This window comes from Schistocerca cancellata, chromosome 12, assembly GCF_023864275.1.
Source record: "Schistocerca cancellata isolate TAMUIC-IGC-003103 chromosome 12, iqSchCanc2.1, whole genome shotgun sequence".
Classification (NCBI taxonomy): Eukaryota; Metazoa; Arthropoda; class Insecta; order Orthoptera; family Acrididae; genus Schistocerca; species Schistocerca cancellata.
In genome coordinates this window covers 13,727,862-13,752,082 of record NC_064637.1, presented here as the reverse complement: position 1 = coordinate 13,752,082, position 24,221 = coordinate 13,727,862, and the positions used below count along the sequence as shown (strand labels likewise).

The 24,221-nt window shown below is 41.8% G+C and overlaps 1 long non-coding RNA gene across 1 annotated transcript in view; it reads right to left on the bottom strand.

The window, feature by feature from the left end:
* LOC126109406 (uncharacterized) overlaps positions 1-24,221 on the bottom strand; it is a 91,354-nt gene that overhangs the window by 65,574 nt on the left and 1,559 nt on the right. The window contains exon 2 of the long non-coding RNA XR_007523688.1: positions 5,314-5,518. This is a non-coding gene — a long non-coding RNA (uncharacterized LOC126109406). The remainder of the gene's footprint in view (positions 1-5,313; positions 5,519-24,221) is intronic.

Sequence of the window (24,221 nt, the reverse complement as noted above, 5' to 3'; positions counted from 1 at the left end):
TGACCCCGATTTGCTCAAACGGGTCATAACTGGTGACAAAACGTGGGTTTACAGTTATCACGACAGTGCACCTGCTCGTTCACCATTGCTCGTGCAAGATTTAACACAATCGTGTCTCAGGCACCCTATTCACTGGATTTGGCTCCCTGCAACTTTTTCCTGTTCCCAAAATTGAAGAGACCTACGAAAGGACGAAGATTTTCAATGACTGAGAAAAGAAAAACTGCATCGCTGAAAGTACTTGAGGCTGTACCAAAAATTGCTTATGAGAAGTGCTTCAAGGATTGGAAGAAGCGTTGGTAAAGGGTGTTGTATCTGAGGGGGATTACTTTGAAGGGGTCAACATGAATATTGATGAATAAATAAATATTTTTTCATAAAAATATGAAGTCACCTTACTTTTTGAACACACCTCTTATAGTGATTGAAAGATTATAGTCTTCCACACAGATCTATGATGCTTGTAATTTCATAGGCATTTGATTTTACACTACGTTATACATTAGATACAGCTTTGTAATATGCACAAATTCATGGAGTTGGAGAGATTAAAATCTACTAAGCCAGTACATTGGGGGTGGGGGGAGGGTGGCTAGCCAAACTTCACAAAAAAAAAAAAAAAAAAAAAAAAAATCACTTGCAAAAATCACTTGCAACTGTTGAACCAAACACTGGAATAATTTAAGCAGTGCGTCTGTTCAGTATGGTAAGCTTAATGAGCCATATCTTGAAATTGTTTTTGAGGGTGATACACATAAGAATATATAGACTCTGTGAGGAACAGGTAGCTCCTAATCACTTTGGGGTTTGTTAATAACATGGGTTCAAGAGAAGTCTCATTCAGGGTACAAGTATTGTCTCAGAGACATAAATAAAAATTTATTTGCTAGCCTAATAGATTACCAGGAGGCTTTCGACAGAGTAAGACGTGACAAATTGCTGGACATTTTGAGAAATATTGGAACGGAGGAAAGAGATCTGCATTCGTCGAGAACCTCTACTGGAATCAAACAGAGGTGTTCACGGAGATCACACTGAAGGAGTCAAAATTCTCAAGGGAGTAAGACACGGATGTATCTTGTCACCCATACTGTTTAATCTATACTCAGAATTCATATTCAGAGAATCACTGGAAGAAGTAGAAGAAGGAATTGTGATAAACGGAATAGGATTAAACAACATTCGATATGACGATGATACTATTGTATTTGCTCACTCTATCCGAACATTACAGCTATTAATCGATATAATTGTAAGAGTTAGCAGTCACTTGTTGTTGTTGTGGTCTTCAGTCCTGAGACTGGTTTGATGCAGCTCTCCATGCTACTCTATCCTGTGCAAGCTTCTTCATCTCCCAGTACTTACTGCAACCTACATCCCTCTGAATCTGCTTAGTGTATTCATCTCTCGGTCTCCCTCTACGATTTTTACCCTCCACGCTACCCTCCAATACTAAACTGGTGATCCCTTGATGCCTCAGAACATGTCCTACGAACCGATCCCTTCTTCTAGTCAAGTTGTGCACACAAACTCCTCTTATCCCCAATTCTATTCAATACCTCCTCATTAGTTAGTGATCTACCCAACTAATCTTCAGCATTCTTCTGTAGCACCACATTTCGAAAGCTTCTATTCTCTTCTTGTCCAAACTATTTATCGTCCACGTTTCACTTCCATACATGGCTACACTCCATACAAATACTTTCAGAAACGACTTCCTGACACTTAAATCTATACTCGATGTTAACAAATTTCTCCTCTTCAGAAACGCTTTCCTTGCCGTTGCCAGTCTACATTTTATATCCTCTCTACTTTGACCATCATCTGTTATTTTGGTCCCCAAATAGCAAAACTCATTTACTACTTTAAGTGTCTCATTTCCTAATCTAATTACCTCAGCATCACCTAATTTAATTCGACTACATTCCATTATCCTCATTTTGCTTTTGTTGATGTTCATCTTATACCCTCCTTTCAAGACACTGTCCATTCCGTTCAACTGCTGTTCCAAGTCCTTTGCTGTCTCTGACAGAATTACATTGACATTGGCGAACCTCAAAGTTTTTTATTTCTTCTCCATGGATTTTAATACCTACTCCGAACTTTTCTTTCGTTTCCTTTACTGCTTGCTCAATATACAGATTGAATAACATCGGGGAGAGGCTACAACCCTGTCTCACTCCCTTCAGAATTTGAAAGAGAGTATTCCAGTCAACATTGTCAAAAGCTTTCTCTAAGTCTACAAATGCTAGAAATGTAGGTTTGCCTTTTCTTAATCTAGCTTCGAAGATTAGTCGTAGGGTCAGTATTGCCTCACGTGTTCCAACATTTCTATGGAATCCACACTGATCTTCCCCGAGGTCGGCTTCTACTAGTTTTTCCATTCGTCTGTAAAGAATTCACGTTAGTATTTTGCAGCAGTGACTTATTAAACTGACAGTTCGGTAATTTTCACATCTGTCAACACCTGCTTTCTTTGGGATTGGAATTCTTATATTCTTCTTGTCTGAGGGTCTTTCGCCTGTCTCATACATCTTACTCACCAGATGGTAGAGTTTTGTCAGGACTGGCTCTCCCAAGGCTGTCAGTAGTTCTAAGGGAATGTTGTCTACTCCCGGGGCCTTGTTTCAACTCAGTTCTTTCAGTGCTCTGTCAAACTCTTCACGCAGAATCATATCTCCCATTTCATCTTCATCTACATCCTCTTCCATTTCCATAATATTGTCCTCAAGAACATCGCCCCTGTATAGTCCCTCTATATACTCCTTCCACCTTTCTGCTTTCCCTTCTTTGCTTAGAACTGGGTTTCCATCTGAGCTCTTCATATTCATACAAGTGGTTCTCTTTTCTCCAAAGGTCTCTTTAATTTTCCTGTAGGCAGTATCTGTCTTATCCCCAGTGAGATCAGCCTCTACATTCTTACATTTGTCCTCTAGCTAACCCTGCTTAGCCATTTTGCACTTCCTGTCTATCCCATTTTTGAGATGTTTGTATTCCTTTTTGCCTGCTTCATTTACTGCATTTATATGTTTTCTCCTTTCATCAATTAAATTCAATATTTCTTCTGTTACCCAAGTATTTCTACTAGCCCTCGCCTTTTTACCTACTTGATCCTCTGCTGCCTTCACTACTTCATCCCTCAAAGCTACCCATTCTTCTTCTATTGTATTTCTTTCCCCCATTCCTGTCAATTGTTCCCTTATGCTCTCCCTGAAACTCTGTACAACCTCTGGTTTAGTCAGTTTATCCAGGTCCCATCTCCTCAAATTCCCACCTTTTTGCAGTTTCTTCAGTTTTAATCTACAGTTCATAACTAATAGATTGTGGTCAGAGTCCACATCTGCCCCTGAAAATGTCTTACAATTTAAAACCTGGTCCTAAATCTCTGTCTTACCATTATATAATCTATCTGAAACCCTCAAGTATCTCCAGGTTTCTTCCACATGTACAACCTTCTTTTATGATTCTTGAATCAAGTGTTAGCTATGATAAAGTTATGCTCTGTTCAAAATTTTACCAGGTGGCTTCCTCTTTCATTTCTTAGCCCCAATCCATATTCACCTACTGCATTTCCTTCTCTTCCTTTTCCTTTTCCTTTTCCTTTTCGAGTTCCAGTCACCCATGACTATTAAATTTTCGTCCCCCTTCACTATCTGAATAATTTCTTTTATTTCATCATACATTTCTTCAATTTCTTCGTCATCGGCAGAGCTATTTGGCAAATAAACTTGTACCACTGTAGTAGGCATGGGCTTCGTGTCTATCTTGGCCACAATAATGCGTTCACTATGCTGTTTGTAGTAGCTTACCCGTACTCCTATTTGTTTACTCATTATTAAACCGACTCCTGCATTACCCCTATTTGATTTTGAATTTATAACCCTGTATTCACCTGACCAAAAGTCTTGTTCCTCCCACCACTGAACTTCACTAATTCCCACTATATCTAACTTTAACCTATCAATTTCCCTTTTTAAATTTTCTAACCTCCTTCCCGTTTAAGGGATCTGACATTCCACGCTCCGATCCGTAGAACGCCAGTTTTCATTCTCCTGATAACGACGTCCTCCTGAGTAGTCCCCGCCCGGAGATCCGAATGGGGGACTATTTTACCTACAGAATATTTTACCCAAGAGGACGTCATCATCATTTAACCATACAGTAAAGCTGCATGCCCTCGGGAAAAATTACGGCTGTAGTTTCCCATTGCTTTCAACCATTCGCACTACCAGCACAGCAAGGCCGTTCGTTAGTGTTACAAGGCCAGATCAGTCAATCATCCAGACTGTTGCCCCCTGCAACTACTGAAAAGGCTGCTGCCCCTCTTCAGGAACCACACGTTTGTCTGGCCTCTCAACAGATACCCCTCCGTTGTGGTTGCACCTACGGTACAGCTATCTGTATCGCTGAGGCACACAAGCCTCCCCACCAATGGCAAGGTCCAGGGTTCATGGGGGGGGGGGGGGGGGGGGGGGGATATTGTATCTATCTAATACAAAAATTAGTTGTATGTGAACTTTATGCTGTCAAGGTAAAGTATTCTTATAACTGTAAATGAAAGCACTAATGAGGTATTTTTTTCTTTTGTTCTTAAATATTTAAGGTTCTTCAGTTTCCTGCCTGATATTCTCTGGCAACCTTTTACAGACTTTTGCCCCAGAATATGAAACTTCATTCTAACCCCAGAGATGGATGCACAGCCTATATGGAAATTATTTCTACTTCTCACATTGTGGTTGTCAACTGCCAAGTTCATCTTACAATCACTCTCACTATTAACCATAAGCGAGTATATGTATTGGCACACGAGTGCAAAGTCAATTTAAACATAAATGGAAAAATGCAACTGAGAAAACTGTTAAATTACAAGGAATCCGACTGGCTGGCTATACTTAGCTCGAGAACATTTTCAGCGTTTTCCCGAGCAGTGTTATCAATGTCGTCTCCAGACGTGAAACCTCTCTCTCTGCTTGTAATAGAAAATGCAAACATAAATTTTCAACAATAGCACTTACATTGTCATTTTAAAATAAGGCCGGCAATCTTTTTACTGTAGTAATAAAAAAGTTATAGTCCTCATTTTCAGATCACAATGTAACGAATTTGTTGGTTAAAAAGCTATGCAAACATTACAGCAGTAATAAAAATATTTTTGAAAGTTTATGTTTCAAACATCAGTCACTGAGTTCAGCACACATTTTACAATTTATACAGATGACACAGTCGTAAGTTCTACGCCAGATTGCAGTGTTAAGAGATGACTAAGTTACAAAAGCTGCATGACTCTAGTACCAAATACTGTCGTCGTCATACCTTCAACTGCAAAATCCGAAATGTGACTGACTGCATCTACATCTGCATCTAAGTCTACATCCACACTCTGAAAGCTACTGAGGAGTATCGAAGGGTACTTCCCGACTCTTCCAGATTACAATATTACGTGTGTGAGTGGATCAGTTTTCGGACTCTGGCCATTCTGATAGATTGTGCACAATGCTTATGCTTGAAAACATCATCACTGCTGAAACAGTACAGAAACAGAAATAAAGTAAACACAAGTTTTACTTCATCCATTGCTAGCCTATTCATTCATTCGCTCCCACACTGTGTTCTGTAAATGCCATAACGAAAGGGTGCATTCGGGAATGTGAAGTGACCCAATTTACACATTAACAGACAGCAGGCAGTACTGGTAGCATCTGTAAAGTATACAGACAACGAATTATAACTGGCGATAATCTACTCAAAGTGCTGATTACAGTAATTACTACTAGATTACTACGTGTGTGCAAATTGAGGAAAACAGTTACCGTACTTTGAAAACCCACTGCTTCATCTTCTACACTACTCAGCTGCTGATATCATCTGATACTGCAAACATAGCCTTTTAACTTTACCCAGCTACCTGTGTACTGGCAAAGGCTGGGATGTGGCTAATACACACATTACAGTTAATCAGAAGTTATGTTCTTCAGTCAAAGTACTGTCATAAACTGTAAGAGGAGTAACTTGTGAGGTATTCATTTTCCTGCCTGATATACACTGGTCAGGAATATAAATCTCCATTCTAACCCTAGAGAGGACTGCACAGTCCATATTGAAGTTATTTCTGCTTCTACTACTGTTATCTTTTGTTTTGTTTTAGAGTGCAAAAACAACTAGAGTCATACATGCCCATGTCAAAACTATAGAACACGAAGACAGAGGGGAGTTGAAAAATGACTACACATCGATCCCAATCGACGAAAGAGAAGACAGCTAAAAACAGGGATGTGGAGAAAGGTCTATAAAATACACCATAGAGAAACAGAGATCCTGAACTAAAAACTAAATGGCCTTCGCCATACTGCTACGACAGATAAAAAGTAAAACACAGTCAAAAGTCCCGCGTCGTTCGCTAAAACAGCCCATAACTCAGACGGTAAACCCGAGAAGGAAATGTAAATAGTTAAAAAATCAATGGACAGTTAAAATTTGGGTGCAATGTGCACAAAATGGCGGTGGAGCGCCAATTAACAAATGGCGACGGCTAAAAAGGCAGTGCCCAATGCAAACCCCAGCTAAAAGGGCCGGGAGGAGGTCATCGAAGCCTCTGGGAGAGGCTTAACAATTGGGACCGTATTTCCGTGAAGGGGCGCCCAATGGCGATGCCAAAGTGACACGACCTCCTGACAGACGGCAACACGGAGATCACCGAAGGGAATATAGGAACTAGAGGGCCGAGGGCCGAGGTCCGAGGACTGCAGCCGTGTCAGCAGCCTCGTTTCCTGGCAGACCGATACGACCAGAAACCACGTAAACATCACAGTGACTCCATCGAGAGTGAGCAAGTGACAGGATTCCCGGACCCGTCGCACTGAGGTACGGGTGGTGTACTGTGCACAGAGGCTTTGAAGGGTGCTGAGAGAGTCTGAGCAGAGGACACAATTGAAAAGCCCTTGTCACCAGATGTACTCCGTGGCCTCACACAGGACAAAGAGCTCTGCTGTAAATACCGAGTAGTGTGCCGGAAGCCAATACTGAAAAATGTCTGTGCCGATGACACCCGACCCCAGTGTCATTCCAAGAGCCGTCAGTGTACAGACAGGTACTATCGCGAAGTTCCACGTGCAGGTCACGAAACTGAAGGTGACAGAGTGAGGCTGGAGTAGTGTCCTCAGGAAGCAAACGGAGGCCGAGGTGAGCAAGTGCCGCTGCACGAAGCTGAGGTGGTGAAGAGTTCAGATCCACTGGGAAAGTTGCAGGTAGTTTGAAGTTAAGCTGCCAGAGCGAGAGCCGAAAGCGAACTTCGGGAGGTAACAGAGGAGAGGGACGCACCCCGTACTGGCAATCGAGGAGTCGTCGAAGGAGGAGGTGTGGGACGGGCGACCACGCACGGCAGACAGACGGTGTGCGTATCTGCTGAGGAGAAAGTCACAGTAGTAGTACAGTGGTAGTTCAGCAGCTTCAGCATACAGACTCTCAACCGGACTAGCGTGAAAGGTGCCAGTGGCCAAACAGATACCACAATGGTGGATAGTATGGAGACGGCATAAGAGGGATGGACGTGCAGACGCATAAATGAGGCACCTGTAGTCTAGTTTCGAATGGACAAGAGACTGGTACAAACGGAGGAGGGTCGTTCGATCTGGACCCCCAGAAAGAGCCACTGAAGACACGTCGGACATTGAGGAGCCATGTACAGGCAGCCAGGTAAGACACGTGGGGGGGGGGGGGGGGGGGGGGGCGAAAATTTTCTTATCGAGCACGAGCCCCAGGAATTTTGTACTTTCAATGAACAGAACTGCAACAGGTTGTAACAGTTCTTTGACCACCGCGCCTCCGCCAGAGCAAAGATGTGATTTACGATTGCGCATGCAGAAGAGCGCTGCGCCAGATTTTCAGAAGTAAATTTTTTTTTTTTTTTTTGTTTTTTTACATAGGTACTTGTTTTAAAAACTAGTTCATTACTCTCTTGTTATCTTGTCTTCATACATTTAAGACGTGTAATTTTTGGTGCTGATGTTAAAGAATGATTTTAAGTGGAAATTAAAACTATATTACGAAACGAATACACGGCGTCTTCAAGTTATTTCAGTAGTGATTATCAATGGTTATCGCCAAATTTATAAATTAATCCAGACAGTGAGAACTTCAACAAATTTTCATCAGGTGGAGAACAAGAGGACCAGCGAACAATGAAAAAAGGACATCCTACAAGAAAATCGAGAAGTATTCCAGATGCAGCCACGAAGACTATATTACAATAGATACTACATTTCTGACAGAATTATAAGGTAAATTTCAACTTATTTCTGATGCTGTTTCCTTACAGTCACTTTCTGTAGTGTTGCCGACCCGGTCTGCCATTCACGGTCTAATTACAGCGCTATCTCAATCAGTAATACGAAGTCCGCCTTATCCGTAACTTATTCCATCAAAATTCAAAAACCAATCAGATTTTTCTATTTTGTATTTTCATGGCAGAACCCCGAGGAAAGGAAACACTACAAGGTCCAAGAAGTAAACATGGTGGGAGAAACCAATAGCACCACCAGAAATTCATAGAAATGGTTTCGTCAGTGGAAAAATGAAAGCCACTGGCAATGCTCCGTCAGTAAAGATGACCGAGACATTGTCGAAGACAGACTCAATGAGACAGGTCCACGGAGAACAGCAATAGATGGCAAAGTCATCAACAAAAAGGGATCTGAAGATGCCTGGCAGGAGACAGGCCATTATAGCGTTAACGGTGATATTAAAGATGACACTCAGGACGGAACCCTGAAGCACACCGTTTTCCTGGACACGGGCTTTGAAAACGGGGTCTTTCAAAAATTAAGCTTTCTCCAAATCGAAAAACGTGGTCACAGTCTGGGATTTCTCCAAAAAACATTAATGGTGATGACACGTTCAACTGTAGAATGGCGCGCTTGAAATCCACACTGTGCAGTGGTTAATAAACTGCGAGACTTGAGCCACTGTACCGGCCGGACACGAAGCGTACTTTCCACCACCTCGCAAACACAGCTGGTGAGAGAGATGGGGTGGTAGCTAAAAGGAAGGTGTTTGTCCTTACCGGGCTCAGGTACGGGGACGACACTGGCTTAACGGCAATGTCTGGGAAACGTGCCGCCTGCCCAGATGTAGATGTACGTATTAAGCAGAAAATGCTTGCCCACGAGAGAAAGGTGCTGCAACACCTGAACAGCATCTGGCCCTGGGGTGGAGGATCAGGATAAAGTAAGAGCACGGTCTAGCTCCCTCGTAGTAAAGGCGGCATTGTAGCACTAACGATTCTGAGAAGAGAAGGGTATTGCCCGAGCCTCCTCCACTCGTTTCCGAAGGAGGAAGGCTGGGTGATAGTAGGAAGAGCTCTGAATTTCCACAAAATGGTTGCCCGAGGTGTCGGAGATACCAATAGGGCCCACGATGACATTGTCTGCTACTGTCAGCCTGGAAATTGGTGAACGGATCTCGATCCCAGAGAGCTGTCAGAGGTTGGCCCACGCGACAGAGGTGGGGGTGGAACTGTTAAAAGAACTACTGAATAAAATCCATCTAGCTTTTTAGCCATCCTAAAGAATATGACGACACTGCGCACACATCTGTTTATAACGAATGCAGTTTGCCACCGTAGGACGACGGGTAAAAATGCGGAGAGCACGTCTCCGTGCGCGAATTGTTTCGCAGTACGCCTCACTCTGCCGAGGGACTGGGAAACGGCACGGTAAAGATAAAGTGCGAGGAATGGAAAGTTCTGCAGTGGTAAGGATAATGTTTGTAAGATATTCCACCTGGTCTTCACAACCTGGGAAATCTTGTTCATTGAAGGTCACATTAAAGGGGATGGTGGACATTAAAGTCACTGAGCAGCACAAATGGGTGAGGTAGCTGCCCAGTAAGCTGGAGGAAAATCGGCCCTGGTGACATCGAACAATGGGGGGACTTGTATGTTACAAAGGCAAAAGGTCAAGTGCGAAAGGAAAAAGTGAACTGCAACAGCTCGGAGACAGGTAGTCGAGGAGATGGGCTGACTAAGAACATCATCCCGTACGAGCAGCTCGACTTCCCCACGAGATGGAATGTCGACCTCGGGCGGAAGGTCAAAACGGACTGGAAAGAAATGTGAAAGCTCAAAGTGGTAGTTAGGATGAAATTTTGTTTCCTGAAGACAGAGTACAAGTGGACGCTGTGATTCTAAAACCGACCGTAAATCCTCTTTGTGGGACCAAAGGCCGCAAATGTTCCACTGGAGGGCAGTCACGAGGAGGAAGAGACGGAGGGGTGTCAACTCGGCGGCTGCCAACGTACAGCCGGTGTGGAGTCACTACTACAGGGCAAAGAAGCAGGAGGATCCCGCTCCGTGGGATCCACAGAAGCACCGGCTCGCTCGTGCAGTCGGTCCGTGGAGTCCGGTGCTGAAAAATGGTCGGTGGTGCGCACCGGCGAGACAGAGGCCGGCCGGGCGAAGTTACCACGTGGCGACAACGTCGAAGAGGATCTGCGAGTTGGCGACGGAGAAAACCGTTTGCCTTTCGCAGACTTCTTTGAGCCTTTCCAGTTAGCAGAGGAAGACTCAACTGACGGTTGGCCGGAGGGACACAGGAAGTCTCCATACGAGTATTCCTTCTGTCCTTTGCGGCCTGCCGGTTGTGTAGCTCGTGACTTTGCCCCTCGAGGCGAGAGTCTGATGGCTCGTTGCACAGTTGGACGGGGGGGACGGCAATGCTACTGTGACACTGGGCAGTTTCACAACCTCAGACTGAATTTGAGGTCACGCGTCTATGTGGCCGTGTCCTTCACAGAGCAAGATGTAGCAAGAACGGTACTATAAGTGCCAGATGGCGGAACGTAGAGTTTGCGACTAGCCAATAACTTGCGTGTGACGGGGTAAGGAACTTTTTCCTTTACCTGGATCTTTTGGACAGCCCACTCGTCGAGATACGCTGGACAGTCTCGAGAGGAGGTGGCACGGTCACCATTGCAGTTGATACAGTGGGGAGAAGGCGGCGCACAATCGCCCTCGTGTGCATCCCCACCACAGGTGACACATTTGGCCATATGTCGACAAGAATTTGAGTGCGGTTGAAACGGTGACACTGCATCGAGTTAGGAATGTGCAGTCGGAATGTGAAAACTTCATCGGATCTCGGATGGAAGCAACACTCCAGCAAAGATGGCAATAAGAGTGCATCGAGCCGCTAAGGAGGTATCTACCTTTTTTGTCACTCGACGGACAGCAATGACCCCCTAATCAGAGAGGTATGCTTAGATATCAGCCTCGGTCAGACCGTTGAATAGCCTAGTGTAAACAACCACACAGGAAGGGTTCAGAGTTCTACGGGCCTCGACACTTACGGGATAGTTGTGGAGAAGCAAAGCGGCAAGCAGTTGTTGTGCTTGAGAATCATAAGTAGTCTCCAAAAGCAAAGTGCCACTCTGTAAATGACAGCAGGATTTCACAGGGTTAGTTGTTGCATCAACATCTTTCTGAATAATAGACAGATATATCGTCACGAAGGACTGACCACCTTCAGTACGCGAAACCATAAGGAACATCGGTGCAGCTGGAAGGGTCTTTGAATCGTTAGCCTCATTCCATTTAGGTTTCGTAGACATTAATTGTGAAGACGATTGGCTCATTGCGAGAAAATCAAATCCCCCACGATTACCGGCGTCTCCGATGATGCGCTCCTTCCAACTGGGGGCTCCCTTCACGAGAGGGCGCACCCGGCTTAGGTGATTGTTCACACCTCGGGTCACACTTCCCGAACACCTGACAGAGGCTCCAATCGGCAATTTGGGAAGGTAGCAGCTCGGGAAATCACCCCTCCCTGGGCCCGGCCTGTACCAGGGGGTACGCGCAAACACTACCTGTCGACCCGGGGCCGGAAATTACGCGTTACCCAGTCACTCGTTACTCATTAGATGCACGGGCCGGCCTTCAGGAGTGCACAGAGAGGAAGAAGAGAAAGAGAAGCCTCGAACACTGAAGAGGAGGAAAGATAGGAGAAGGTGAACAGAGAAAGGAAAAGGGAACGAAAAACATCGATGAGACTGTTCTTATGTCACCTACAGACAATGCACAACATTTCCAAAAACACCCAGACATGTTCCCCAACAGTGGGCAGAAAGAATAGTAAGAGAATTGACATGCAGCACAGAAAGGAACAGATGCTGCATAGGCTGGGACCCCGTGGTAGCCGAGCAAAAATCCGCCAAAGAGTTGCGAGCCCCTACTGTGATTGTGACCTGCTGAGTTTGCCCCAAATTTCACCTCGATATTGACCACAAATGCCTTGAGGGAGTACACCTATTGGCACAAAGGTGCAGCAGTCCTCAGGTTATGCGAGGTGTTCGATTAGAGACTTTACACAAGCACGCTTTTGTAGAATACATACTTTTTCGCTGTAGCTGCAATGAGCCGGGAGACTGGGTTGTAGGGTAGAACCGAGTTAAACGTATACACAGCATGCTGTCGACCTTGACTGGAGGTGAACACAGTGAGAGAGACATTTGAGAGCACAGCAGGCAGAACAGAGCCTTTTTGCTAATGTATCCACGTGATGTTGCTACATCAGTTTGTTACTGATCTGGATACCCAGGGACTTCAAGCGTAGAGTCTCATCTAATGTATGACCACCAATGTACATTTCTCGTGCCTGCAAGTCATTATTTGTGTTCAGAATTGCATAATATGAGTTTTTGAGAGATTGGGGGTTAAGCTGTCAGCTGGGAAACAGTTGTAACCTTTTACACTATCCTTCTGGTCGTGTCTGCTATTGACGTGTTCAGACCTTTTATCAGTACACTCGTGTCAACAACAAATATTACTATACATACGTATTGTTAAAGGAAACACGGAAAAAAAGAGCTTCGACCCCAAGATGACAAATATTACTGTTTCTGAAGGGTCCTCCAGTGTCCCAAGTAAATTGTTTAGTTACACAAAGAACAGCAGAGGGCCGAGCACCTGACCTTGTGGCAACCTGCTGCATCATTTGCTAATGTGGCTTGTTTTCTATTGCTTGAATATGCCCATCCGTGCAAGATGACAGATCTTTAGCACTATACTATTCTCGTTCCCCTAGCAGAATTTTATGACCTATATAGTCAAAGAAACAGTGAGATCACAGAAAAAGCTGAGGGCTTAATTTTTCTAGTTAAATTCTACTACAATTGATCTTGTGAGATCGTAAACAGTGTTCTCAGTATAGAAACCTTTACAGAAACCAAACTGAGCTGTTGTTAATAGGCTATTCTCGGTTCAGCATTCTGTCACGAGCTACTTTCTAAAAAGATTTTGAGAACATTGGCAGGAGTTTGATTGGTCTACAATCAGAGGTCAGTTTCTTATTTCCACTTTCACGTATTGGTATCGCTACCGTATACTTGTCTTTCAGGAGACACCCCTCGACTCATCAAATGTAACTGAAGGGTAGCACAATGAAGTTAGCACAAAATTTTCGTACTTTGCCTGAGATACCATCACAATGAGAGAAGTTACTACTTTTTAGTGACTTAATGATTTTTGTGATGTTTGTAACAGATGAGTTGTTGAAAGTTATCACTAAGACATGTAAAAGCTTCAACAGCCATTTCTATTTTGTATTGTTCATAAAATAGTGCACTATTCCTAATATTAATAACAGCAGGTACGGATTTAGGAACAGGATCAAAAGCTACAGATTTCTCAAGCACAGAGTTCCAAATCTCCTGCTGACTCTTTTATGTCTCTTTCTATAATTCTGTCACACCTTTACAAAACTCGATTTTGCAGAAATGAGAAAATTGTTCAATTTACACACGCATAGCAGTTTCTTCCAATTCTGCTCGTGTAGTAGCTCTTGCTATTACCATTGCTTGAGACATGTTATCTGTTAATTGTTTTTCTTTAGAAAATAAATATAGTGAAAGTCTCGGGCAGTGGACGGAAAACCACTTTAACTAAAATTCTCTGAAGAATCCTACCTATCACAAACTAGAAATTGCCAACACTCCACAGAAGAATTCTGCGAATTTTTCCTGTGTACTATACTCCTCGTCCAAGTTCCAGTTATCCACTTCAGCCAATTACATCCTGTCGATCTGCCGCAAGGAGGTCCACTCCGAAATCCGTAAGCTCCTCGGAGAAACTCTCGGAAGCAGAAACTGCTCATGTCGGGAGCACAATTGCAGCTCGTGACAGGTGGCGACAGCTCAAAGACTGTAAATATTGATCTGTGTGAGAAGGCCTCTGGCAAACAGAATGAGTCTGAGAGGCAGCATATTCTGTCCCACAAGAACATCCGAGGACACCAGACAACCACCTTTTTCTGTTCCCAGGGTAAACACGACACCTTGACGAATACGGTACGCTGGTAAACTGTGTGACACGGGTAGCCGGTGTCAGACTCGGACAGCCGTGTGCCGAGTCCCTGCACAAAATACCGTGTCCGGCAGAAAGTGACGGCTCACCCACTCCCGAAGTTATGCAGATCCCGTAAAGGAGGAGAACGCTCAGGGACTTGGGGAGAGGGGGGATGAAAATACTATTGCCTCATCTGTTTTAACACAGCTTCTGTTTACCTCTGTCAGTAGCTCAATTTCTAGCTTAATCTGTAAATAATGAGTTGTATTTACAGTACACCACTACTTGTCAGGTAGCTTTATAACAAACACTGCTACTTGCTGGGTGGCTAGTTTAACCTTTCAATACCTGAATATACGGGCCCCCGGGCATAAGTACATCTACAGTAGATATTATTACAGGTGTTGAAGTAACAATATGTGGAATGTCTTAAGCGCTCAATGTCCGAGGTGCTCGTATTGCTAACCTTCAACATTTACACATTCCTGTTGCGGGGTTTGTACACTCGAGCACATTTTCACACAGAGTTATTTACAATTAAGAATGTCTCGACACAATTTTTTTACGAACTGACACTTGTCGTCAACAGTGTGCGGTTTCCTTGGAAAGACTTTACCTGTGATTGTGGTGTCACCGCCAGACACCACACTTGCTAGGTGGTAGCTTTAAATCGGCCGCGGTCCATTAGTACATGTCAGACCCGCGTGTCGCCACTGTCAGTACTTGCAGACCTAGCGCCACCACATGGCAGGTCTAGAAAGACGGACTAGCACTCGACCCAGTTGTACGACGACTTTGCTAGCGACTACACTGACGAAGCCTTTCTCTCATTTGCCGAGAGACAGTTAAAATAGCCTTCAGCTAAGTCCATGGCTACGACCTAGCAAGGCGCCATTAACCATATCTGGAGAGAGTCTAATTTGTATAGTCAAGAGCGATGTACCACAAGGATGCATTAAAGTTGAGTATTAACCGACGATACGTACTTTTCTTTAGTGCCTTCTAAAGTATCCTGTTCCAGACTTCACGCCAGCCGGCGTGTGTGTACGCGTGCCCTTCGGTAACCTCACCCTGTGTCTAGACTGTCTTGTCTAGACACAACAGTGATAATGCCCCAAAAGAAAAAGTCGATTGGAGTAAGATCTGGCAATCGTAGTGGTCATGTGATTGGCCACCTATCAGGTAATCTGTTGTTGAGAAACCCACATGCTGTCGGAGAATAGTGGTGAGACGCTCTGTCTCGCTGGAAGTAGAACTTCTCATTATCTTGATGTAGACGTCATTGTGGAATAGTGGTATCCTGCAGCACGTTACGATAAGGTACCGTAGGTAACAGTTGTACGGAAAAATAAACGCGAATGACAATCCCTCAGTGTGAAAGTCACGCCTGGATTGTAACCCCAGGTCGACAAAGTTGCTTTTCAATTACGGCGTGGGGATTTAGTACACACAGGTGTGCCTATTAGCAGCACCTGACAGCTTAAAATTCAGTTCATCGAACTGAAAATTTTGTAAAATGGTGCCATCAATTCACATTTCTACATTTGAAAGAATCTCACGAAATTCTAAATGGTGACCTGGATCGTCCTCTAGTAACCCGTGAAGTAATCTTGGCTGATGAACTTGCAAACTTAAATACTGCATTAGACCCAGTGCAATCACATTCGATGACAGCCGATAGCCTATTCCACGGAGGTGTACCGGATTCTCCCGTCCATTTTTGTCATGCCTTTTCGGCACATTCTGTCCTCCAGTACTGTTTCGTTATCCACTTCTGTTGGTCATTGCTTAAATTACCAGCCACAATTATCAGAAAATCTGGAAAAAATAGAAAAATGGTCTTAGAACAGTTAAAAATACTGTATTATACCTACTGCACAACTGCTTATGCATTCCCTTATATATATTCAGGTAACCTGAAGGTGGGTAATGAGATACATTTCTAATCTTTTATTTACTTTTATGATAGGGATTTTCAGTTCCTTGCTTTATGTTCAATGGCACCAGAGCAGATTACTCCACCTTGAACACGAAATTTATTTTAGTGTCTCGTATTGTGACTCCTTACATCACAGTTCAGTTGAAACTGATTTTTATCATCAGCAACTAAGACAATTAAGGAGAAAATGTGTTGGGAAGTGAGGGTAAAACTTCCAAGATACTTAAAAAGGCCTCCGACAAGTTACATCCATCTAGTTAGCACAATATTCTTACTGTTCATTCATTCTTTATAAACATGTTACTTACTTTAGGTGCATGCCTAAGAAGGTAATTCCATAAGAGAACAGGCAATAAAAATGAGTCAACACTCTTGTCTTCAGGTCACTATAATGAGAGTTGCTTCTGAGAGTGTAAAACACTGAACTGAGCTTCTCAATTAGTTTATCGGTGTGTCGACTCCCTTTCAGCTCGAAACTTCCCTGCAGATTAAAACTGTGTGCAAGATTGAGAATCGAACTCAGGACCTTCAGTAATATCCCTGCGAGTGAGCCACATCTCGGCAATATCCTTTCTTCCAGGAGTGCCAGTATCACAATTTTCTCAGGAGAGCTTCTGTGAAAATTGGAAGGTAGGACACGAGGTACTGACTGAAGTAAAGCTGTGAGAATGAGTCTCGAGTTGAGCTAGGGTAACTCAGATGGCAGAGGTCCCGTGTCTCAGTCCGGCCCACAGTTTTAATCTGTCAGCAAGTTTCGTGTTGGTGCACAATCTACTGCAGAGGGAAAATTTCACCCCTTTAACTTGTTATCTAACCAGGTGCTCCATACAGTGTATGACCATTAACGTCTACTTCTGCTGCTAACATTTCATTATCGTTGGCCTGAAATTGCAGAATATGAGTGATTGTGACATTAAGACTTAAACTGATTGCTGTGAAACAACTGTAACCTCGTTGAGTATTCAGTGCTGTGGGAATGATGTGAGACACACACGTTTACCTTCATTTATTCACACAATGCCATTGTGAAGAGAGTCTCGAGGGGCACAGAATGATCCAGATTATACATTAACTGACAGATGGAGCAACTGGGGTGGCATTGGTGATTGTAATTTCACTGTTCATTCTAAATTTACTATTATTATTTTATTGGGGGTAAGAAATTAAAGAGGAAGCTGCCTGGTAGAATTTTGCACAGAGCACAACTTAATCATAGCTAACACTTGGTTCAAGAATCATAAAAGAAGGTTGTATACATGGAAGAAGCCTGGAGATACTAAAAGGTATCAAATAGATTATATAATGGTAAGACAGAGATTCAGGAACCGAGTTTTAAATTGTAAGACATTTCCAGGGGCAGATGTGGACTCTGACCACAATCTATTGGTTATGAACTGTAGATTAAAACTGAAGAAACTCCAAAAAGGTGGGAATTTAAGGAGATGGGACCTGGATAATCTGACTAAACCAGAGGTTGCACAGAGTTTCAGGGAGAGCATAAGGGAACAATTGACAGGAATGGGGGAAAGAAATACAGTAGAAAAAAATGGAAATGTTGTGTGGCTAGGGCCTACCGTCGGGTAGACCGTTCGCCTTGTGCAGGTCTTTCGATTTGACGCCACTTCGGCGACCTGCGCGTCGATGGGGATGAAATGATGATGATTAGGACAACACAACACCCAGTCCCTGAGCGGAGAAAATCTCCGACCCAGCCGGGAATCAAACCCGGGCCCTTAGGATTGACAGTCTGTCACGCTGACCCCTCAGCTACCAGGGCGTACAGTAGAAGAAGAACGGGTAGCGCTGAGGGATGAAGTAGCGAAGGCAGCAGAGGATCAAGTAGGTAAAAATACTAGGGCTAGTAGAAATCCTGGGGTGACAGAAGAAATATTGAATTTAATGGATGAAAGGAGAAAATATAAAAATGCAGTAAATGAAGCAGGCAAAAAGGAATACAAACGTCTCAAAAATGAGATCGACAGGAAGTGCAAAATGGCTAAGCAGGCATGGCTACAGGACAAATGTAAGGCTGTAGAGGCTTGTCTCACTAGGGGTAAGATAGATACTGCCTACAGGAAAATTAGAGAGACCTTTGGATAAAGGAGAACCACTTGTATGAATATCAAGAGCTCAGATGGAAACCCAGTTCTAAGCAAAGAAGGGAAAGCGGAAAGGTGGAAGGAGTATATAGAGGGACTATACAAGGGCAATGTACTTGAGGGCAATGTTATAGAAAGGGAAGAGCACTGAATGACCTAAGTCGAAACAAGGCCCCGGGAGTAGACAACATTCCATTAGAACTACTGACAGCCTTGGGAGAGCCAGTCCTGACAAAACTCTACCATCTAGTGAGCAAGATGTATGAGACAGGTGAAATACCCTCAGACTTCAAGAAGAATATAATAATTCCAATACAAAAGAAAGGCAAGTGTTGACAGATGTGAAAATTACCAAACTATCAGTTTAATAAGTCACAGCTGCAAAATACTAACACGAATTCTTTACAGACGAATGGAAAAACTGGTAGAAGCCGACCTCGGGGAAGATCAGTTTGGACTCCGTAGAAATATTGGAACACGTGAGGCAATACTGACTACATGACTTATCTTAGAAGAAAGATTAAGAAAAGGCAAACCTACATTTCTAGCATTTGTAGACTTGGAGAAAGCTTTTGACAATGTTGATTGGAATACTCTCTCTCAAATTCTGAAAGTGGTAGGGATAAAATACAGGGAGCGAAAGTCTATTTACAATTTGTGCAGAAACCAGATGGCAGTTATAAGAGTCCAGGGACATGAAAGGGAAGCAGTGGTTGGGAAGGGAGTGAGACAGGGTTGTAGCCTCTCCCCGATGTTATTCAATCTGTATATTGAGCAAGCAATAAAGGAAACAAAAGAAAAATTCAGAGTAGGAATTAAAATCCACGGAGAAGAAATAAAAACTTTGAGGTTCACCGATGACATTGTAATTCTGTCAGAGACAGCAAAGGACTTGGAACAGCAGTTGAACGGAATGGACAGTGTCTTGAAAGCAGCTTTCAAAATGTGGTGCTACAGAAGAATGCTGAAGATTAGATGGGTAGATCACATAACTAATGAGGAGGTATTGAATAGGATTGGAGAGAAGAGAAATTTGTGGCACAACTTGACTAGAAGAAGGGATCAGCTGGTAGGACATGTTCTGAGGCATTCAGGGATCACCAATTTAGTATTGGAGGGCAGCGTGGAGGGTAAAAATCGTAGAGGGAGACCAAGATATGAATACACCAAGCAGATTCAGAAGGATGTAGGTTGCAGTAGGTACTGGGAGATGAAGAAGCTTGCACAGGATAGAGTGGCATGGAGAGCTGCATCAAACCAGTCTCAGGACTGAAGACCACAACAACAACAATTTTAAATGATCCAGATGTGGGTTCTGTACAGAGACAGAAAATAGCAACCCTAAATTTCAAATTTACCAAAAAAAAAGTCCATTACTGACACATTCATCCAAGCTTCCTGACAGTGTTCCATAGCCTACAAACGTGCAGCATTCCATCACATGATCCACCAACTTCTTTGTGTCCCCATGTCCCAATATCACTATGACCAGGAATTCAATACAATAAAAACAATAGCTACACATAATAAATTTTATTCCAACATTACACACAAAATTCTCAATAAAAAATTCAAGAAGCAAGCCAGGTCCCTACTGTATCAATGAACAACATAGATAGACTGGAAAGGAAATGGTGCAGCTTACCTCATTAGGAAAACTGCAAATAGGACAAGCAACATTTGAAAGGCAAGGGGTTACTCTGTGTTTTTCGACATCCCACAGGCAGGTCGTAGAAGTCTCTTCACTCTAAAGATAAACCATCAGACATTATGAAAAGCTGGGCTTACGATCTCACCTGCCGAGAGTGTCAGTTTTACCATACTGGACAGACTGGGAGGTCAATCTGCTCTAGACTCAGAAAATACTATAGAAATTGTAGATTACAGAAGCCAGATCCATCCTTTGCTGAATAGTGTGTAAATGAAAATCACAGGTACATAACAGATATATAAGTCCTACACGTAAAAGGAAAGGATGCAAAACTTACTCTGTTAGAAATTTTAGAAATTAAGAAACAGAAGTGTGTATCCCTACATTTATTACTGAATGAACACATTCAGTTATTCAGCCCTTTTAGACAATATTGCAGCTTATACACAGAGAAAGAACCTTCATTCGCAAACAAAATATTCCGTAATTTGACGCATTCCTGAGCACAGCCCTATTCCAGTATAATTTAGTCATAGTTATTGTAAATGCTGTTGTAGTGGATTTTGTAAATCCATATGTAATTTGTCAAAATTGTTAACAGAAATAATTTTTACAATTTAAGTCGAGAATTTAAAGGTTCAGAATTGGCATGTTTATATGTTTATTTTATTTATTTATTTATTTAGCAGCTTATGATGTACATCTATGAAGTAAGTCCAAGTACAAATTTGCTTTGTCAGTTTTCCAATAAGCCCCATTACTTTTACTCATTCTAACTATCATTTTGCTAAGATAACTAATAAATTTTCACCACAAAATTTCTTAAAATTAACATCATAGTTACAAAATTTTAGATACTGTAAACTAAACGGATTTTATGAGGCATACATAATCTATGTACCTAAATTACAGAACATTTAACTGCAATAATTCTATGGTATGGGTCCTTCATTTTATATATACGGTATAATACAGTCACATAGCACATACATATTCTAGATCCCGTTTTGTTTACATTTATTAAAAAAAAATTTAAAAGCAATAATACTGTAGAAAAACAAAATCATTAGATAAAATAATGCTGTTAAGAAGTTAACACATTTTAACATTTTACTTTTTCTCTATACCTGTGTATATTTTTGTTTTAGTGTACTATACCTGTTTGCTTCAGTTATTTTCGTTTGAAAGAAATTCTCTGATTGAATATAAAGGGGTTTCTAATAGCAGTTGTTTGTTTGACTGTTTAAACTTGTCCTTCGATTTAGCATTAGTGATGTGTGGTGACGTCATGACGGCGCGGAGTTTGGTTTGAGTGTGGCTGTCTCCAGTTCTGTTTTATCTTATTTTATTTACTTTTCTGATCTGTTTGTTCTATCTCGTGAGATTTTTTTTTTTAATTTAAAAACACTTATTACTTATTTTAATTATCTGTTTCCTCCAATTTCTGTTTTAGTTTATTATATTTATCTTTCTGATCTGTTCGTTCTATCCCGCGAGATTTTTTTAAAAAAAAGACAAAAAACACTATAAACACTTATAATCAGCTACTGAAGCATCTTTATCTTCTATGGGTTGCAGGGGTTACGACCCCTGGGGAGGTGGGTGGGTATTCATGCATGGCTGTCTTCACTTACACGTTGTAGCTACACAAGGCGTCTAAATTTGTTTATATTTAGTCGCCCCCCCACCCAAAACACCCCATTTCCCGCGCTTGTCCCGTTAGTGTCATTAGGCTTCTTGTGGAAAGTGTGTGTGTTTGTTTTTGTTTCCGCCATATTTGTGACGTCATGGGTCAAAGCAGACGGGCGGGATCGGACGCTTCCGTATTTCTGAGTTCCGTTATGCTGCGGAATTCCTAATTTCTTGGTGTATCTGGTGTGGTGGTGGTGTAAATCTTCATTTTTGTTGAGAACAAAGAACACTAGGTCTTATACCACTGCTTTCTATACCTACTTGTAAGTTTAAGAGTTTGTTTTTGATTGATTGAATGTTTTGATGTGTAATTATTAATGTATTGACTGAGGTATTTACTCCTCCTGCACTTAACTTTTTGTCCCTTTTATGGCACCCATCAGAAAAAAAATCACTTAAGTGGGCTGGAGTTAATCACTTGCTCGGTTTTCATCTTTGCGATCACGTATGTACCAGAAAATTGGCTTGTAACCTGAAACCTAGGCTGTACAGTAAAAATAAACTTTCTGAACTGAGCTAAAAAAGTGTTTCTTTCAGTTAATACAATCACTCTTATTATTAGCCACAAATGCTGCGAGAGAATAAATGTACTGCCATGTAAGTGTCTCAATCCATATGTCCCCGAAGAAGTTTCTGCAAAATGTTCATTTATCAACTTTATCTTTTATTTTTAATGTATGCTCTAGAATAAATAACATTTTTCCTTTGCTGCAGTGGCCCAGAACATTATACTACAGGGCACATCTTTGTGAGAAGGTGCTAAATATACTAACAGTTCCATCCATGAATCAACACAGTAAAATAGAAATCTAAGTGCAAAGGAAGCAGAACTGAGATTTTTCTTGAAATTATCCACTTGGTGGTCATTATTTTGTTATAAAAAAATTGTTCTCATAAAAATTCACACATACGACTTAATTTTGTGCCTGTTCATAGACTGCCAATTTCAGTAACAATGCAAGGCATACAATAATAAACTGAACAGCTGCTGGAAACTAATTAATTTGGCTGGCTATGTTAGTAGGCCTAATTACTCATCATTGGACTGATGTTTTATTAATGTTTATACATGCTATAAACGGACATTATAAATCAGTTTCTTCTGTGTGGGCACCACAGTCTCCACAAATTTGAAGAGACATACATATTTCCAACAGGCCGTACTTTAAAATTATAGTTTATCAAGCACTGCTAGCTTTGAGCACAGTCCATTCTGCTCGCCAAACAAAACTCGTGTGCTGTGCATTTGACCAATGTAATATACACATGGCACACAATTTGTGTTTTACAAGCATGATGTGTCCATGTCTGTTATAGATCAGTGACATTCCAAACTAGTTGTGTTTAATAAAGTACAATTTTGAAATACACGTTGGTGAACTTTCGTCCCACTACAAACATTAAAAATTAGCACGAAAATGTCTACTTTAAAAGAAAGCTGTTTTTTTATGCTAAACAGCATTTCTTCTTTGATTGTCTTCTCAATGCTCTCCATAATTTGTGCTCCCTTTCTACTTATCCCTCCACACAGTTCTAGTATAACGCATTTTATTTCACACTAACAACATACCCAGCACTTTCTTGTTCTCTTCAATCTGGATCCAGAAGCTCAGAATTCTTCTTCCCATTTGTTCAACTTCTCAACATATTTTCAGTATGATATAGGAATAATAATTACTGTGAAGAAACAATAATCTGATTAAGCCATGCTATCATTAAAAATTCAAGCATTCATTCCAAGGAATTTTGATTGTGAGCCAACTACTCTAATTCTTCAGATATGTAGCAATCACATGATTTATTTGGTTTTTGATTTCTACAACTCAAAAAATTAACCTTAATTGTTCAGGCCATGTGATGCTTTAAATTTGTATCCTACCAAAGTTTTCATGCAGTGAGTGCCCCAGTATTAGCAGGCAGACTGTGTGAAATAAAGTGCAGACCCTATTACGGAATTTCCCTACAGAGCATACAAGAATACATAAAGACCTACTGAAACATGTGAATGTACTGTTTAATTAAAATAATATTGGCCCTTTACTGTCAATACGGCTGCATGACAATCGTTATTTGATGTATAAACTATGGTATTGATATCTGGGAGCAGTTTGCAAATTATGTGGCACCGATTTAACAATCTTCCACCATGAACATATTTCATAAAAATTCCAAGTAATGTAAGGATTGCAAAGCAGGAAGAGTGAATTTAATTCCATGTGGATGTGGTCCACACTCTAATATGGACACACTAATCAAGTTTTCATACAGTTATGACAGATTGTCACAATCAAATACTACAATGGTTCTTTCAGAAAGACGGGGCCAACCATTCCACTGTTCCTCTCAGAGCTGAAATTGCATTGACCTCAAGTAATCTGCTAGGGCTAAAATACAAGAGAATTTTTTTTAAACAAGTCGGCCCTGTCTTCCATGTTTAAGAGACAGTGGAAATGTAGGGAAAAAAAAAAAAAAAAAAAAAAAAAAAAAAAAAAAAAAAAAAAAAAAACC